This window comes from Eptatretus burgeri, chromosome 9 (genome assembly GCF_056783735.1).
Source record: "Eptatretus burgeri isolate ZD-2024b chromosome 9, Ebu_testis_v1, whole genome shotgun sequence".
NCBI lineage: Eukaryota > Metazoa > Chordata > Myxini > Myxiniformes > Myxinidae > Eptatretus > Eptatretus burgeri.
The window spans coordinates 74,118,924-74,137,774 of record NC_140969.1 but is presented as its reverse complement, the minus strand read 5'-3'; positions in this window follow the sequence as shown (position 1 = coordinate 74,137,774).

Here is an 18,851-nt window from a genome sequence, read left to right as displayed (position 1 = left end):
GGCCATGAGCGGACGCTGAAAAACTGCGATTCAAAATGCAGAAGCTTGTAATGTACAATTAAGGTGACGAGTCTCCGGTCATAGTGTCAAAGTAAAAAGGGTAGATGAGTTTAACCACGATTTTAAAAGAGAAGGCGGAGCCCACAGAGCATTCATCGTAAACCAATGTTTACAAAAACGTTAGAATTTTGTTTTTTTCAATTGTTTTCTCAGATTTCGAAGGTTCGAAAATGGAATGACAGCTATGTCAAGTTTGGATTCACGAATGTCAGTCGAGATGGCGTGGACTGCGCGCAATGTCTGCACTGCTCGGTCGTGATGTCAAATGCGTCACTACGTCCTTCCAAACTTTCAAACCATCGCGACAAGATGCATCCTGGAAGGAAGGAAGATAATATCGACGCTCTGTCTGCGAAACGATCACGATATGACCGTGAAGAGACACTTCCCAAATTTGGATTCCGGCCAGAAGAAAAACCTGCTCTTCAATCCAGCTACGAAGTGGCAGACCGAATTGCGAAGTGCAAGAAGCCGCACACTATTGCTGAGGACCTTATCAAGCCATGTACAGAGAAAATGGTGGAATTGATGATCGGACCAGAGGCGAAAAAGAAGATCCAGCAAGTGTCGCTCTCTAATGACACGATCCGACGACGGATTGACGACATGGCCGCTGATGTGTGCCGTCAAGTTTGCTCCGAAATCAAACAAAGCACGCTCCAGGCTCGCCTTCAATTAGACGAGTCTACCGACACCGCCCTGGAGAGCCAGTTGATCGTCTTCGCTCGCTACGAGAGAAAGGGAAAGATGAAGGAAGAGTTCTTCTTCTGCAATACCCTACCAACCACAACGACAGCGGCAGATATCAAAGCTATTGTGGACTCTTTTTTTGAAGCTAATGGACTCGGTTGGCAGAATTTCAAGCACATTTGTACTGATGGTGTCCCAGCGATGGTCGGCGTCATAGGAGGGTTCGTCACGCTTGTGAAGAACGAATGGCCCATGTGATGTCCTCCCACTGTTCACGACACCGATACGCTCTTGCGTCAAAGACTCTTCCGCCTCGTTTGCTGGAAGTCATGGACGTCGCGGTCAAAGTGATCAACTTCATTCGTGCGAAGGCCAAAAATCATCGGCTCTTCCAACTCCTGGCCGACGAAATGGGAGCGGAACATGTTGGACTTCTGTTCCACACCAAAGTCCGTTGGCTATCGAGGGGGAAATGCCTCTCTCGGCTGTATGAACTCCGGGTTGAGGTGGAAATCTTCCTGCGAGACAAGGAAAACAACCTCCATGTCCACTTCGACAATGAAGAGTTCATCATGATGCTCGCCTACCTGGCCGATATATTCGGCCGACTCAACGAAATGAACCAGTCCTTGCAAGGCCGTGATGTGACAGTCAGTGACGTTCAAGACAAGCTTGCCGGACTGTCTGCTACAATGGAAGTCTGGCAGGCACGAATCAAGGCCGGGTCCACTGCCTCGTTTCCTTTCTTGGACGAGCACCTGCAGACGCAGAGGATTGAGCTTCCTGTCGGCATCAAAGATTGCATCACTAGACATCTCCACAATCTCTCCGCTTAGTTCAAATCGTATTTCGACGATGCACCGTTGGATGTTCTGTGGCACAAAGACCCGTTTAACGCCAAAATTGAACCTACTGAAGACGAAGCAGAGGAGCTGGCAGAGTTGAAGGTTTCAAAAGCAATGAAGCTGGTCTTCAGTAACAAAGAAGACCACTCCACCTTCTGGTTGTCTGTTCAGGATGCGTATCCACTACTCAGCAAGAAGGCATCCGTAATGCTCATTCAATTCGCCACAACATATCTTTGCGAATGTGGATTTTCTGACCTTGCGACCATTAAAACAAAGTCCAGAAACCGTCTTGACGTTGGGAACGATATCCGCCTTGCTGTGTCCAAGACAGAGCCGGACATAAGAGGCCTCGTCAGACAAGCCCAACAGCCAGTGTCTCATTGATTGTGTTGCTTAGAAAAATGTTTACTTTGATTTATCTTTTAAGACTGAGTAAATAAATTTCATAAAACGAAATCTGCATCGTTTTTTGAAGGGCAGGGGACCATGAATGTTAAGCCACTCGGTAGGGGGGCCATGGGCCATCAAAGGTTGAGAAATGCTGGCCTAGATGCATGCACACTCACTTTGAGCTGTCGAGCCTGGGTTTGAATCTCGACACAGCTATAAGCTGGTGTTTTACATGCAGTGCAAGGAATCAATGTGTACACCATCCATCCGAAGCACATTAAGCCGGAAGACACGTTGCCAGCGATAGTTGATGGTGCATGCTAAATATCTGGTGGTGTATTATAAGAAGAAGAGACCACTTATCTGCAGCACCCAGAACAAATTAAATTACAGATTCCTACGCGAATGTGCATGGGCTCTGCATGATCAGCGCAGATTTACCGTGGTAATGATGCAACCAGCAGGCTGAATACAGATTTGAATACCAGTCCAATATAAGGGACTTGCCATCTGCAATCTCCATCATCCTTTGGCAATCTATGCAGTAGATGTGGTAGAAATACTTTGTATCCTTGTTGTTTTAAGATCCTCCTTGCTGACGTTCATGGAATACCCAGTTCTTGATTCAAACGCCTATTGCACTCTTACATGGGAACTGTGTGATTGCAGGACTTACATTTTCATCATTTTTGAACTGTCCAGTACCTTATGGCCACCCCTGTACAATAACTAACGTCAACAACAACAACTTCAAAAACATGTCCCAAAGCAGTCCCTGCATTTATCTGAACTCGTATGCTCAAGCGCTCAGAAAAATTCCAATATGTAATGCATGGGGTCGGTGTTTTGCTGTCAATTAATCGGAATTGATTACAGTAATGGACTTTCCATTTTGTTCGAGGAATGTAGCTTCTACATGCATATCGGTATCTTTAGTGAGAAGTTGTGTGTTATTGTGATGCTTACGGCGGTTGAATGATTGATTTACGTGATAAAGTCCCGCAAGTTTTTGTGCAATCTCATGGATAAACAGTATATGATTGATCTATGTTCCAGAATCGACGCCTTATGATATGATAGTGTTGGAGGTTTAATAATGTGAATGTAAAAACTAAAAAGTATGGAACCAACAAATTACAGAGAAGAATCCCGAAGATCAGATGTGCGAAAGTTGCTGCCACTATACAGTGGAGCATGGGATGTGAGGAGAATTATCCTGACCCCGAGCATAGTCCTTCAGGAAGGTCGCAGCTCAAAATGGACACAAAACCAAAACCGGTGCACCAAGCTTTGCTGCTTCAGTCAGGCCTTTGGACCACAAGGCACGGGATGGGGAAGGATTTTGGGGGAGAATCCCTTTCTTTGTAAGACCTCTTGCACCCCCTGAGCTTTTGTCTTGCCTCCCACCAACCTACACTAATTCCGGCCATTATCCGCTCTCCCACTCTCTTCTCCAACTTCTGCTGCCTTCACTATTCCTCTGCTGACTTCATCTGAAAACAGTGATTAGCTCCAATGGGAAGCTGATCAGTCCTTTCTGCTCTGACAATACGAGCTGCATTCTTCCATGCCCAACGCCTCCCACTCAACTACAAGCATCGCAGGAGCTTCCCACCCATTCTGTAGGTCTAGCTATCGTTCAAATCACCCAAGAAATGGTTCACCCATTCATTTATTCTGTTACAAGCTTATAACAACGGAACCTAGAATAAAGCGAGTCGATCCATGAGTGGGTAGCGTACATCGATTCCAGATTTCAGCGGCAATTTGTGATCGACCCGCAACCTTTTTCAATGTTCATTGTGACAATCAACCTTACATTTAACCAGAAGATTGCACTCATGGTACTTATGTGTAACATAGAGTGCAAGGTTATAGCTGCTGCAGTCTGTTATTAAATAACGAGACATAGAAGCAGAAGGAATATGATTAAACAGACAACATATGCTCAAATTGGACCTGCATAGGCATAGATGAGGATGAAGGATTCTTGCTCATTAAATTCAAAGACCGTGGTGGTAAAATCGCACCTTGACGATTCAGTCAGAACAAGTAAGCAGAACAAGCTGAGGCAAGATGCTACTAGCATACTACCCACAACCCAGATAACCTCCTTGTCTGTGAATATACAGTAGTGTATGTTTCATCCTCTGAACGTCTGCACCAGAGAACACTCTGTCAGTATAGCTGGGCATGCATTAACACTCACAAATGGAGAATGAAAAACTAATGATTGCTGTATTTTTCAATGACATGAATAACCCTGGCCTCAGTTACTGGTCCCACATAAACCAAGGTGTCATCAGGTGGGTTCAAATCTCATATACCTGAGGTGTGTGTCCAGGATTCACTTATGTCCTTTTAATTTGAGTAAAAACATGCCACTGCCTACAACCAACGTCTTTGTCTTGCAAATAACAAAACAACCCTCATATAAGTATCGTGCCATCAGGTGAAGGCATCTGTTTTACCTTTTGTAATGTTCACCGCCAAGATGGGCAAGTTACATTTCGGATAAAGGGGCCGAAAGACACATGTGGTTGTTTTGGAGACAACATGATGTAAAGCAAACCAGTCACACTGGGACGGTATCATCGCTCTTCATATGCGATTAAATGTGCCGGAAAAGCCGCATGCAGCCACCTCGTTTGGTCCAAGAGATGTAAGAGTTTGTCCTGTATGGAATAGAAGCTCTTTAACCTGCCTGATATGGATTGCCCATCCATTTTGCCAGATAATAGTGGTAATAGTGCACTCGGATTACTGTGAACTTAACACAATTGCAATGTTATTTTAATTGCTCAAACTTTAACACCCAATTTATAAATAATTATTTTACCAAGAAACTATTTTCAAATGTTTCTTACACCATTTTCAAAATGTTTTTTGTTGTTATGCAAGTTTTAATTATTGTTTGTGTGTTTCGCTCATAGTTGAAGCTTGGAATTTGAGAGAATGCACCAAGGTGATGCAGAATATTCTTGTTATGCGTGATATCACTGCATAGGTATAATCTCTTCTTCTTTTTTTTTAAATCCATTAATTGAAAAAGGTCGTTGTGCGGAAATGGTGCAAGGTAGACTGGTGTTTTATAAATGAGGCGGGTTCGACCATTGACCATTCCGAGCGACATTGTTGCAGAGGAAGAAAAGACGATCGAGCAGCTTCGGGCGATCATTACGGCACAGAACCGGCATTAGGCTTATATAGGTCCGAGCCAAGGCTATGAAGAGACCCCTACTGCTGTGCTGTGATGTCTACTTAATGTTCAGGCAGCTCCTTTCCTTAATCTCCACTTTTAATTAAAATGACATTCCTGGCTTTGTTCCCGAGGCCTGCTCCCAAGGCCTGCTGGCCTGTAAAATATGGCTGCCCGTAAAAAAAAAAAATATATATATATATATATATATATATATATATATATATATATATATATATATATATATCAATAAAGAATAACAACACACTATTGGCTGGTTGTGTGGCTATAAAGAGAAGTGGGATTATTGTTATTACTTCCCATTAACCTCAATGGGATCTGCAAAAGTTCCGCCTCACCCCAACCTCTTTTCCACAACCCGAGTCAAGCTGTTGTGACACCCTGCATTGTTAATTTTCTCCTTATTTTCTCCCTTCCACCCCAAATTGTCTCATATGTTACTTCCAAAATGATAACGTTCCTTATTAGGCTTTGGCGCGTGCCTAGTCTCACGAACGGAATCCTCAGGGATCATTATATATTTTTGACCGATCAGCAGCGCAGTTCTAAAATGGGAACTCGTTGTTGTTAAAATTCTCAGCCACATTTGGCGTTATCATCAAGAAGGTTGCATAACTGCAATTTGCAAGAAGAAAAATAAAATAAAAACTCTCCAAGTTTGGCAAAACTTCTCAGTGTGCTCCGTGATGGGATTACAGCGATGAGGATGAGAATAGCAGAAAAGACAAATGGGTTAATTGTCGTTAAAAAAAAAAGAAAAGAAAAAAGGGAACCAAGCACCAGTGAAATCTCTAGCAAATGATTCCATGAGCCATTATCCATGTCGGAACATGGCCAAAAGGAAATAATACTTGAAATTGGAGAGTGAGGTTGTAACTAGTGTCGCTTCTGTCGCTTCATTGTTCTCACAAACGAGCTTGTCTGGAGCTCATGGTAGAGCTCTTTTCACTCTTCCCTCTTCATCACAATTGCCATGGTAATAAGGGTTAAAGTTCAGGAGGAGGGGGAGGGGATGAAGAATAAAGATGTAAACCCGGTTGCTACAGCTTGCTGCACCACGGCGGACGATTAACATAAATTCCCGAGTGCAATTTCAATATGAATTGAAGTTGACAACGTTTGAATTTAATGTCAGAGATTTGGAGGTTCCCGTGTGCTCTCTCCCTCTCTCTCTCTCTCAAATCTCAGTTGGATGCTCTTGCTTCAGCTGGTTGAATGGCTTGGCAGCTCAGAGGGACTTCGCTTTGCATACGCTTTGCATGATTGCGTTAAATCATTGAGTTGGGATGTGTGGGTCCGGCCTCAGCCCGATTGTACAAATATAATAACACAATAGTGAGAGTTTTTTTTTTTTTACGACAGACCGGAATTACTGAACTGACTGTTCTCAATGATATATTTTATATTGTATAGTGATGGTTCATTGCGTGTGTGAAATCGAATTTCCCACCTCTAATTTCAGTGCAGTTGGTGTGTTTCCGGCATTCAAATTCCTACAAATCCAAATTCTGAATGACTGCCTTTAGTGATATGTATTGGCAAAATGAACTCCAGAATTCATGAAGATCCTACATGCTTCCGGTTCAGGGAGACAAGGATCAGGGCCTTGCACTCATTCACCTCAGACAGGTTGTGGCCTTTTGGTCTTGTCTTGAATTTCTTCCACGGTTTTCCTTCTCCTGGCCTTCATGCACTTTGCCCTTCCTGAGTCCCACAAGGCTGTAACTTCTTTGTTACCCTCTCAAGTATAACCTTCGATCTCTCCTCCTTTCTTTTGCCTTCCATTTCTGTCATTTGTAGAATCTTCAAATCTGTCGTTTCATGCTCTCTCTCCAATAGCATTACATCACCATGTCATGCCGTCTTCAATAGCTACTCATTATCTTTTATATCCCTACATCCAAGCTTACATACCTCCTGTAAATCTACTCATTTTAATGTTGCCTTTGTCTCCTTATTTCACGCTTGCCCCGCACAAATCAAAACAACTGTGATTCCATAAAATAAAAATAAAAATAATTTCATCTAACTAACGTCTGTTACAAATATTAATATGCTGTACAGCACATTGTGGAATTATCTATAATCCTTCATTGCTTCCACCACCAAAGTCATGCTGATTATTGATTGCTTTGAGTCTTGCTCAGTTCATAGTCAGTGTCATTATGGGATAAATGGGAAACTATCTTTATCAAAGTTTTAATTTTTTTTTCCGAAACAAGAATTTTTTTAACAATTGACGTTTCTCCAACATGTACAAGCTTTTACATCCGGAGGATGTCGTACTACTTCACCATCTAATAACGTCATAACAGAGGATACTTGTTAGAATTAATCACACCAAACAATTGTGAGCTGAATTTACATACTTTTGGAAATATTTTGGTTCACATTGTTTGCTGTGAGAACTCATTTACTCACTCGTAAAAAAATGGTAACATCGACACAACCACAACCAAACAACAAAATGGGGTGACACTCACCCACATGAGAAGCTCAATTTTCTCTTTTGTTGCAAGTGATCCTTTCAATGCAATGGGACACTATTGAATGTGAAGGATAGAGTGAGTCTGTGTTGGTGGAATAGATAAACAGTGGATTTTTTTTTATCACTGAAAGGTTGATAAGAGTACGTTTATCCTTTGGGGGGAAATGAGGTGTGGCTGACGTTTTGAAGCGTTGGCCCTTTATAATATCATGGGATCCCTTACAAGGAACTTTGATGCAGGAGGCCATTAGGCCAATCAAAGCCTGCACTATTCTTGCCAACTTGCAGTGGTTTGTCCATGATTTATCATTTTTGAAATGCTGAGTATCAAGCAAGGAAGCAGCACTTACCATTTTTAAAGTATTCCATACGACTCTGCCAGAATTTGAACCGCTGCCCTCCAAGAATCAGAGCGGACGCCCTAACCATTATTCCACTGAGGGTTAAAAGCTCTTTTATTTTATCAAAGCTCTTTTCACCTCTAATCTGTCGAGCCGACATCCTCTAAACCGACATCCTCTAAACCGACATCCTGATGTCTCACCTGCAGGGTGATTCATCAATGTGTGCCATCTCGCGGATGGACATTAAACGGGGGTCCCATCTCCTGGCATTAGTTGGTGAATGCTGAAGATTCCAGTGTGTCCTTCACGAAGAGTAGGTGAGCTATCACCAGCACGCGAAACAAATTACAAATTCCTGCCCAAACTTACAAGGGGCACTATGCATCAGTGGCAAAGTCACACCCTCAGCCAATGATGCTACTCGCAGCCATGTTCTGCATATGAAAGAAGAAAAAGAGAGCTCTTTTGGTCACATGAAAGGCTAATCCTCAAAGTCACAAACATCTTTTTCCCCATAGCAGAAACTCTTATCTTACTTTATATATGCAAACTTCCAGTGAAGACTCATGTAAACTTCACGAAGGACTATTGTATGGCATCATAAGTAATGCCTTCTTCCCTCCTTCCTTATGAGTACTGCTTCATCAGGATGAAGATTACCGTGCTGTGGTTGCAGGCATGGAACAGCACAGATACAACCATTCATACCAGTGCACTGCTACTCATCTCACCGACCTCGGAATGATGACAGGCTGAGTAAATCCCACCTGTTGTTAAATTCAGCGGCCAACAGGGCTCAAACTCAACACCCCAAGATCCCAAGCCAGCCACCCTAATCACAAAGCTAACACCAGGTTTTTCTTGTGCTTATTACTTTTATGAGTGTCAATTTTTGTTGGTTTTGTGCAAGACAACAAATAATAACAAAACACAGGTAAAACACCTGTGATAAATGTGAAAAAATTTTCAATGAAACAATAGATGTGCTGGAAATTAATGGGAAGCACAATCATGCAAAAACATTCCCATGCATAATGTTGAGTAAGGCAAAGCTTTCAATGACAGACTCAGAAGAGAAAAGGTCGAGGTGCAGTGGATGCCAGAATGAAAGGGGCAAATGTGAAAAGAAAAATAATTTGTGTGTGTTCTTAGGTGCCAGTGAAATTTTTTCATCTCCATGTTAAGTACTTACAAGGAATTATGTGGATGACCAAAACCTCAGGTGCCAAAGGTAAAAATATCATTATGTATCTCTGAAAAAGAAAAATATCAAACTGGTAAAGAAGTACCAAATAAAGTATCGAGGTTCGACTGTTATTGGTAGGATTTCAATGCCGGAGAACTTATATTCCACAGAATCTTAATTCCTGACAACTATCGAGGATTATCTGAAATCATCTCTTTGATGTCACAGCTGTACTTAACATTTCAGGGTATCATGGTGATTGAGTGGGTAAAGGGGTAAAATGTTGTTGCATTGATATCATTATGTGAAATTAATTCCCATGGCTGTTCAGTGCAAGGGGTTCAGTTGTGTATCAGTTTCCTGCAATTGGGTGAGGACCCATCCATAGCTACAGAAGCGATCCCAACTTGTCGTGGTTACCCTAATGTAGTATGAGGCATCGATGTGTGTGCTATACATTAGTAAAATGTTAAGCCGAAGGAACACCAAACGAATAATCTACCAGCACTTGCCATTTGTGGCTGGAAATGATCCCACTGTCTTTTGTGGAGATTAGTGTTAGTTCTCACGGGCAGCTTGAACAAACTCTAAATTCCTACCCTGACTGACTGCTGAAAAAGCAATGGCAAACCACCAGGCACAACCATTGCCAAGATACTGATTTGGCAGCATCCATCGACACTTTGTCAAGAGTATCGTACATTGACAGTGATGATGATGAACATGATGATGATGATGATGATGATTTTTCCTGTTGCATATACTGTATATCCTGTTTCTGTGTCTCACATTTATTGAAGATTAGTTGGGGTACCCATCGTTGCATGGTGATGTTCTCATCCTGTTGGAAATTTGAAGAAATCAATTTTTAATTTTTTTTGTGGGGACCTGAAACACTTCCCTCCATCCACTAAGAAATGGGGTCAGGCCATCAGGGATCATTTAATATTACATTTCACATACCAACAAAGGCTTAGACACGACAGAGTGATTACAAAAACAAAATTCAAAAAAAAAATCCAACTTTTTTTTTTGCCTAAAACTCCACAGCTCACACTGATGACCCACTGAAAATTTGACGAAGATCCATTTGGCTATCTCTGAGAAATATGGCGACACATACACAGACAGACCAACACAGACAAACTTAATTGTATAGACCAGTGTTTCTCAACCGGGGTTCCCCGGAACCCTAGGATTCCGCAAGAGGTCGCTAGGGGTTCCGCAAGAGGTCGCTCGGGGTTCCGCGAGAAACAGTAATAAATAGGCTAATGTATTTTTGAGTAGTTTTTGCTTGATTTAATATTCGTAATTTTACTATACACATACGGCATATTGTTGGAAACTCCTTGGTTATTATAATAGAGGCTTCAACCTCTTATATTATTTACAATTATAACAACCATAGGGAATGTATTTAACGATGTCTATATGGCGCCAGTGTGAAACCACCCTCACTGGTTAGTGGACGTCCTGTACGCAGCGGATTCGTGTATCATCGAGTGACTGACTCAAGTACGGGACGCATGCACACACGGTGTCCATCTATCTTCTCTGTGCTTCCTAGCACGAAGTGTGTGTCTCTCTCTCTCTCTCTCTCTCTCTCTCTCTCTCTCTCTCTCTCTCTCTCTCTCTCTCTCTCTCTCTCTCTCTCTCTCTCTCTCTCTCTCTCTCTCTCTCTCTCTCTCTCTCTCTCTCTCTCTCTCTCTCTCTCTCTCTCTCTCTCTCTCTCTCTCTCTCTCTCTCTCTCTCTCTCTCTCTCTCTCTCTCTCTCTCTCTCTCTCTCTCTCTCTCTCTCTCTCTCTCTCTCTCTCTCTCTCTCTCTCTCTCTCGGTTAGTTGTTCTGTTTAGCTTTATTAGTTTAAGTTTTGTTGATCAAGTTACATGAGGTGTGTTTTTTTATTTTTATTTAAAAAAATATGTTTTTTTTGTGAATTAAAACCTCAGTGTGAGGTCTCATAAACGAGCAGTATGTTTTTTTTTCATTGCCAATACATTTGACAAAAAGGGGGTCATTTTTTCCTTAAACCAGGTATCCGAAAAAAAATATTATATTTACCACGTGAACTACGATAAAAATGTAAAAGAGCGAGATATTAATAATGGTATATAATAATTTTTATGCAGGGGTTCCCTGAGACATGAAAACTATTTCAAGGGTTTAACGAGGGTAAAAAGGTTGAGAAACGCTGGTATAGTCCAAGTCTTACAGTATAGATGGTGGACTTTGTAAGCGTGGTTTGCCAAGAAAAAGTTAGGGTTTGAGTCGATACTCCACACTTATAAAGGACATTTTAAAGGACTCCAAATGAGGACACAATCACCTGCAGATAGTTGTATCCTCATTACAGTTCATTAAAAATAAATAAATAAATAAATAGGCCGATTAAGGTGTTATGAAGAAATTCTAACTCCAAGTTGTCACCGTTAAAAAGATATTGGTTATAAATCATATGTGAAAAGTATTTCAAGGGATATGTACATATTGAAGTATGCAAAAATGGTGAAATTCTAACTACTACCCCCATCTCAGCCCAAACCAAGCATCCACCTCTCCTCTACATCTTCCACATCTGCCTTCAGTTGCTCTCCTTACACCTATATCAACCCAACCTATTTCCTCTTACGAAACACAATCCATGACTTCCCAACATTCCCTTTTCCTCCTCAATATCCTCATCTGTTCACTTCTTTATTCAAATATATATTTTCTTAAACTAACTGGTATTCCCTTTGCATTCTTACTAGATTTCCTCTGAGGGATTTCCCAACGCAGAATGCAGTACATGTACGAATGAAAGACAAGCGCAAAGTGGATTAAAGAAATTCCATCTCAATATTTATCAACCACATTTATTACTTAAAACCTAATCGGCCAAACAAAAATAAACACTTGTGGGTGTTAAGAATGTCTATATTTATAGTTAATATTTCAAAGGAAGTTGATACTCCAGCCTGGAGAAATAATGCCTTCAAAACCAGACTTTTCATAGCTGTATATTTATTTGCTTTACGAGGCTGACGGATCACGGTTAATTCTTTATTGGAGATGTAAAGCTGCAAGAAGTGTCGTGACAATTTATAGGAGATTAATTTTTCTCTAGTTTTTATGGCATGTTGTTTGCGTTGAAGCCGTTTTAATTCCACAACATTAATCCGCCATCCTTCATGAGGCATCGGGTAATCAGGAGGGAAGCCAGGAAAAAAGAATATTCAGCACACGGATAAATAAATAAAAACACATGAATGCCTCAAATAAAACAAATAAACAAGCAAACAAACAACAAAGGAATGAGCGAATAACCAGCCTAGTTTATAATAGGTATGAAGTGAAGAATCGGCACACAATCACCAGTAGTGCATGTTTATGGAGAGAAACGCCATCGTCACATTCCGCAGTCACGGTTCTCTTTCTGTCTCTTTCTCGCTCAATCCGTCCCACAAAGGCTCCACGATGGAAAGCGCTGTGAGGCGTGTAATTGGAAGAGGTTATCATGTCTGCAAAGGCGTCTTGCTGCTTTGAGTCTGCCTCCTTGGGCAACTCGCAGGGGGTTGATGAAAGGCACGATGGTGTTGCCGCGTTAGTTTTAACCCATTCGTGATTGGGAGGGATTAGCTCGAGCAATGTCCACAATGTGTGAACGGAGCTGTTGGGCTTTGATTAATTTTGTTGTCCTATTCTGTAGCTCACAGCATTTTTAGTCCCTGTTGGACTTGATCCAAAACGACGTCTTATGGATTTGGTCTCAATTTTGGTGTCCATGCATGCGTGTGCATCCGCAACCATATCTCAGATACGTTTTGATTGAGTTTATTCATATTTGTCACAAAGACAACGCATGATGGCATACATATACACCTCATTTTATTTCGACATCAAATCCAAGATGGCCAACAGGCAGCCATTTAAGTTGCAAAAAAACACAAAAAAAAACCCCGGTGATGAACACATCCTCAACAATTTCTCGGACATGCATTTCCCGATGTCATTCAAACTTGGCACACAGGTAGTGAATGATGGCTTACATAAGCATATCATTTTGTTTTGAGATCAGATCCAATATGGCCGACTGGTGGCCATTTTGTTACTTAAACATGTCCCCAACCATTTCTCTGACATGCATGGTCCGATTTTGTTCAAACTTGGCAAAAGCACAGTACACAATGGTATACACTTGAGCCTAACTTTATTTTGCAATCTCATCATAGATGGCCGACTGGTAGACTGGTGGCAATTTTAGTTGTGAAAAACCTGATGTTGAACACGTACTCAACCATTTCTCGCACAAGTATTTATCAATGGTGATCAAGCTTGGCACACAGATAAGGAATGATGGCTTACATATGCACATCATTATTTTTTCAAGATCAGATCCAACATAACTGACTGGTGGCCATTTAGTGATTTGAATTTGTCCTCAATCATTTCTCAGACAAGCATGGTCCGATTTTATTCAAACTGGGCACAAGTACAGTACATGATGGCATACACATTCCCCTCACTTTATTTTATGATCTGATCAAAGATGGCCGATTGGTAGACTAGTGGCCATTTTAGTTGGACATAAATATGAGCTATCCCTTTAACTCCACACAGCAAAATTAGTAAAACAACGGAGGCTATGACATTTTATCTTTTTTACTTGTTTATTATTACCATTATTATTAATCTCAAGTGTCCTGTTGTAAACACATGAGATAAACACAGCTTCAGCCTAACACTTCTGAAAGCTTTACTTTACATTTTTCGGAATTTATTTTCAGATATACCTTTATGGTTGATTAAAGGAATTGCAGACATCCTCGTTCAAAAAATTTTTGAACCCTGGATATCCTTTAGTGGATTGTTTTACTTCATGAGACTGCTCCGCCCTCAGCACTACCTAGTGTAGCTAATGATCAGATTTTAAACTATTCTTCAACCAAAATCGAGCAGGATTAAGGTTAGTTCATATGTGTGTGTGTGTGTGTGTGTGTGTGTGTGTGTGTGTGTGTGTGTGTGTGTGTGTGTGTGTGTGTGTGTGTGTGTGTGTTTGTGTGTGTGTGTGTGTGTGTGTGTGTGTCGTTTTGTTGGACAAATCCCATTTTATCAAATAAATTTCATCTCCATACGATGAGTGGTGAAATATAGATGATCATAATTAAAAATAAAAATCTCTTGAACCAGAGTGGATCAATGAAGTAAAACTCTCTATTATGGTCAGTTTATTATGTAATTGAATGGTCAAAATTAATTACAGGTGGAACCATAGAGATGGAATGGAGGATTATTTTAATCTTTACTTTTAACTGTTATTTCATTTACTCCATCCAGATTATGTGCAGACACTAGTTTTTTCCTTGTAGTTCATTATCAAAACAAGGAACATTTTCAAAACTGTTGCCTGTAATGCATTGGTGCAGTTATATAATTAGTAAGGTGATTTCCACTTTCTCAATAATTCCAGGATGTTCCATGCATATCATCAAGATGGTATTTATCACGATACACTCCTTTCGAGCTGCTGAGTCGATTAGCACAAGGAGCAGCTTCCAATTAAATCTTTATTTACCATAATGAGGGGTCTTTTTCGTCAATAATATTAGGATTCAAAAATTCAAATGGAAATTGTATAAAATTGAATTTTATTATTATTTGTATATTAACATATCTCGTCTGGAACAAATCCAACAAAAATGCAACATTTAACGATCGAAATGCAAACATTATTTTTACCCTTATTGAAAAAATTATTGCATCTTCTGTAACTATTACATGGCCACTGAACTAGTTGTGGAGAGGCGATGGGTTGGGGATGGCAAGAGGAAGACAGTGGGTAGGAGAGAAGGAGAAAGCGAGTCGATGGAATGGAGAGGCATGTGTGCCAAGCATGAAAGAATATTGATAGAGATGGGAAGTTTGTTAGAAGGGTGAGAGTCAGGCAAGGTGCAAGAAGTGTTTGAAAGACTACTTCTGAAGAGGCTGTGAATTATCATGAACCCAAAGAAGTGCATTCGACATCAAGTGTTCTCTGGATGCAGACTTCAAAAAGGGTTGGCAGGAGCTGGCTGAAGAACAGTCCAGAACCCAGTGCATCAGCATCACTCAGGAAAACATGAGTATTGTACATCTGGAGTCATTGTAAAGGGTGCAACAATATTTACCTCCACCACTGGAGGTCAAGGTGGTTGTGTTTTCACCCCTTTCTGTCTGTTTGTCTGTCTGTGTACAGGATATCTCAAAAAGTTGTGGACGGATTCAGATGAAATTTTGTGGACAGGTTGGGTGTGTGACAACACAAAGAACAATATTTATTATGGTATAGAATACTAAAACAGTACAGAATAATATTTCAAAAATATATTGGGCCTGATATGTTCTCATGGATCAGGCACTGCGTGGCAGAGGTATGTGCTCTACCGAGTGCTCTTCAAGTAACATTAACGTAAGAGTTAAAAAACCAAAGGTAGAATAGGTAAAAATGTCTTTGCTAGAAAAATGGATTCACCATTACCTCAATCCCCTCCCTTGCATGGGCAAAGCTGCAACTAGATACCATCTGAGATGAGAATAGAATGAAGAACTAGATTTAATCATGAAATTTAACGTACATGACCATTACAAACGTACAGATTCACAGAGCTATCTTCTACATTCATACACCTACCCCTCCTCAAAAGTTCAATTCCATGTTCCATATTCCTCAGACTCCAATTTTTATGCAGTGACAAGTATGACTTAAAATCCAAATCCAATGAGTTGTGCAAGTTCTTTGCAAGTGCAAACCAATTCAATACCAGCGGTACCTGCTGCAGCCAATCTTCTCATTGTATCCAATGTAAAATTAAACCCAGGGCTTTCTTCCCAAACCGAGAACCCATTAATCACAGCAGACCATCTGTGGAAGGTTATACAGGCCTCTCCGGGCTTTTCCCAAACACTTCATAACCTTCCAAAGATGCTCCGGTAGTGGTCCACTGGGCTGTAATCGCACCAGGTTCATGTGGATCAACCCAAATCCATAGACTAGTCCAGCGTGGCAGGTCTTCTCACATGCTGGCTGCCCCAGAGCCTCAGGGAGAGGCTGCTTAGATGCATTCCCAGGCAGTCACCTCCTCTGACCTTCACTTGCCTTCAGCGATGCTGCCACTAAAATGCGGCTGGCAACACATCCTCCGAGTGGCCCTCACCATGCCAGGTGCCCAGGAGGAACCACCTCAGTCCCACAGAGTTCTCAACCCCTCCATGGTCCGGTGAACTCACTGGCCCTAAAGACTCGCTCTGACGGCTCCCCAATGCATAAGGCACATTACACTCCAACAGATTGCATGTGTGGCCTGGATTATACCACACTATCTGGAGTCGGACCCCATGTTCAAATCCTGCCAATGCAGCTCCTCAGCTGCCTGGCAAAAGCCAATCTCGCAAGGGGGGTGGGGGGCATTAACCTCACCTGGTAATAATTCTGCAGCCCAGGGATCAACTCCCACCAAGGCTGCTTTAAAATAAAATTTAAAACATGGGCCTCATGTGTCAAAACACGACTGCGTATAATAACCCCATTATTGCCAGGCCTTTCTGCCCCTCCCTGCAGCCACTACTAGCCTTGAACAACTTGACCTACCGACTGAGCTCTCCCACCAACTCTCCATTGTCATGAGGTGCCAGATGCTCATGGCTCACAGCTCATATCTCTGTATTCATAGTACAAAAATATTTAAAAGCCAAACCCTGCTCAGCTTGACATTTCTCCCCAACAGCCTTTCTTTTTCTGAGATCCCTACTGCTATACTTTTTCCTTCTCCCCTGCCCCACAGCCGCTAACACACATCCTGTCCATGGTGAGTCAACAACTCCAAGTGCTGAGTCGACGACAGTGTCCTTTATTGGAGATGTCCAAATCCCGATAGGATTTCAAACACCCAGGGGACCGGCAGGACATCCATTGACACCAACTCACACACCTTGACGGGCGAAGTCTTGCTCACCAGTATAGGCTTTTACCTGCGAACCGGGTGGTCCGACCTCGCTCACACCTTAACCCATCCCACACATCGCAGGCTTGGAGAACTGGCTCGCCAGCTCAGGATCGGCTGTCTGCGTGTACAGTGGAGCTGGCGCCGCATTTCACCCTGTCAGTCCCCGGCACATCAGAAGGGTCCCTGCAGGGTGTAACTGTGTGCCTATGAGCGCTATACCACAAACCACAGAGGTTTCCTCGCACACCATGGAGCCTCATATATCCCCCTTTAAAGCCTCTATCTTTCTCGTCATGTGGACGGTTTCTTTTTTCTGAAGCAGATAGACATCCACACCGGCACGACGTTCCTCCAGGTCATTATTATTCACCAAACATGTCCCTGTGGAATTTTTTTTTGCCCCGGTAAACCAACTTGTCATTTCACTTTTAATCTGTACCCGAAAAACCTCATTGTCTTTTCTCAATTTCTCTCAAAAATTATTGGTTCTTCCCTGCATTTGTTCATCCATTATATTTATTTCTCCCTTCATTTTCATTCTATTTCCATCCATTTTACCATTCATTTCTCTCATTTGTTTCATTATTTTCTCCAACATGGCCTGGGTGGACATCAGGCCAGACTCCTGACTCATACTCACACCCATAGGAGAAGGGCTTTGAGTCACATCAAGAGTGATTAACCTTTCTAACCGAAGCTCCTCCCAACTAAGCCCCATCCCCGGCTCGCCTCCGAGCAAGTCTTCCTAACCATCCGCCATTTTGTCCACATTTCCCATGCACATTCAGATTTAAAATAAAACTTTAAAACTCAAATTCCATTTTAAATTTTCCTTTGAGAGGGAGTCGGTAAAATGCCACACTCCTGATCACCAGATGTCACTTCTGAGGCTCCGATAATGTGGTATCCTTTAGCGCTGGGACCTTTCTTCTCGGAAAATGACCAAGTCTCTTACTACACTGCATTCAGTTATTTTTCTTTACCATTCCCAAAGTTTGGCGAGTCGATATTAATGGCACACGCACAGGAAGCAGATGGCTCAAACACGTTTTCTTACCTTTGAAAGGGTTTATTTTGTACAAAAAAGTACAGGGAAAAGCGAAGATGGACAAAATGCTATCATAAAAGGTACAAACCAAACAAATCAAAAGACACAAAGAGGAGAATGGGGACACGCAAACTTATATATGATGATGGGAAATAAAGAGAGAAACCTAACCTACTCTCGGCACAACAGATCACACTTATACAAACATTAAGTTTTGGAAGTGGGGACTTCCCTTTGTCTATGATGTGCATATGCAAGACTCAACACAGCTGCTTTTGGAAGCCATGAGTGAGACAACTAGAGCCAATGATGAAGTGAGTCCATAAATAGAGTAAGCCAGAGATGAGTAGCCTCTCAACCAGCCCTCATGACCATCTCTGTCCTTTCCATATGAGTCCTCCTGATCTGTCCTCCGTCCTCCCTCCAGGCCTTTATTCTTCCTCCCCAAAGCACTTATTTGCACTCCATGCATGTGGAGTTCTCCTGCCTCTCCGAAGTCACTTCTTGGCTCCCTGCACTTGGAGTTCTCCTTTCTCTCCAAGGTCACTTCTCTCCAAAAGAAGGGTGACAAGCTTGGGTCAATCTCAAACTTCTTCAGAGAAAACCACAATAACGTTC